Source organism: Dipteris shenzhenensis, chromosome 21 (genome assembly GCF_047967505.1).
Source record: "Dipteris shenzhenensis isolate YYH24624 ecotype China chromosome 21, Dip_SZ_1.0, whole genome shotgun sequence".
NCBI lineage: Eukaryota > Viridiplantae > Streptophyta > Polypodiopsida > Gleicheniales > Dipteridaceae > Dipteris > Dipteris shenzhenensis.
In genome coordinates, this window is record NC_141616.1 from 12,625,302 (window position 1) to 12,627,189 (window position 1,888).

Below are 1,888 nucleotides of genomic sequence, written 5' to 3' on the forward strand. Positions count from 1 at the left end.
AGCACCAAGTTCTTCCTAGAATAATTTGTTCTTCGAAGGCCTCTGTAGGGAGAACATAAAAGCGTATATCCACAGCTTGGTGAGCGAACAACCATTAGACTTAGATTTACATAACCCAAAGTTTGTAGAAGTTCGCCGTGTATAGCCCTTATTGAGGCAACAGTGAGGGTTAGGGGTACCTATAGCTTTTCCAATACCTCTCCGGAGATGAAGTTGTGGATCGCTCCTGGATCCACGAGTGCCTTGATGCACATGTGTGGTACCTATAGCTGAACGAGCAACTTGGATGGATCTATTGTTAGCTCATCCGTTAGTTGCATCTATTCAATCGTTGCCTTAATCAGGGTCATTTGTCTATGCTATCGGATCTTAGCATTACAAATTCTGGCTTCCTCGATGGCCTGGCGCTTCATCCTAGCCACGCCTACCTTTTCTTTTTCTCTATGCATGGCTTGGAGGGTGGAGAGAATGAGTGGTCCGAGTATTTTTTTAATTTGCTACCATTTAGATAGCCATCCATTTTTGTTCCATCAAGGGTGGCTATTTGGCATGACTCCTGAGGAGTGATCTCAACTACACTCTAAGGACCCATACCTCGGTACTTAAGCTTACGTTTGGTATTGCAGACATTGTATAGGAGTGCCAGTATCCTTCCACAAGGTCCTTGTTCTTGAGGTTGTGGTCGAACCACTTCTTATGTCAGGCCTTTTCTACTTAGAGAGAGTAGGCTGCATGCAACCTTGTCTCTTCCAACTTCTCGAGGTCGACTCACCATTCAGCTAGCACAAGGCTAGCGCATTTTCTATGAGTCTTTTTTTCACAACAAGATGGAGGCTAGGCACTACAAACTCCATTGGCATTACTGCCTCTACCCCAAAGGCTAACTTGAAGGGGGTAATGTGTTGCCACTTTGTAGGAGGTCCTGTAGGCCTATAACATTGGTATGAGCTTATGCACCTAGTTGGTACGACTGGCTTCTACCGTACATGTGATGATCTTGCAGCATTCTTGTTGGATCTCTCAGCCAAGCCATTTGCTCTAGGGTAGTATGGCATTGAATTTCTATGAATGATCATAAATCCGCTTGTCAAGATTGCTATGATTTCATTGAGGAAGTGAGTTCCTCAGTCACTAACTAACTCTAACGGGGATCCAAACCACATAATGACTTGTTCATATAAGAATTTGCCAATGGATCTTGCATCAATCTTTACTATGGCTCTTCCTTCTATCCACTTAGAGAAGTATTCGGTGGCCAGGATGATGTATCACGCCCCGGTCCCCTTAGCTGCTGCTGTAATCGATGCCTCATTTTTTGAAGGGTTGGTGGTCCAGGATTCTGGTCAGGGGCATTTATTAGCTTGCAACACTTCACATGCTATAACATTAATGGGAAAAAATGGCCTCTTGCAATTCCTGAGTGGGCTTCTTCAAGTACCTTAATGTATTCATCTTTGCACATGCATCTTTGCAGTATACCATCCTTGCCCATGCAGTATAGTTGGCCTGCAATCAGCTGATAGGGTGCGATGTCCTTAATGAGTTTACAGGCTCTATCCTTCTTAAGGTCCTAGCCTAGGGGTAGTCCATTGGACAAGTAGTGGCCAATTTTGGCAGCCCATTTGGGAATCCAAAGGCAAGGCTAAGGCCAAAAAGTCCACTATTCCGTTAGAAAAAGAGAAGCAGATTGAGGATAAAGAAGACCTACAACAGGTACCAACCCACTACAAGGCCTCTACTATTCAAGGTCATAAGATCTTATACCAACAGGCCAAAAGAACTCGAGAGGAAGGTTGTTCTCAAGGCTATGATGGGCCAGCTCCGGTCAAGGTAGTAAACCTAGCCTTGGAAGGGCAAGACCCACACCTGTATTTGTCACCAATGACGT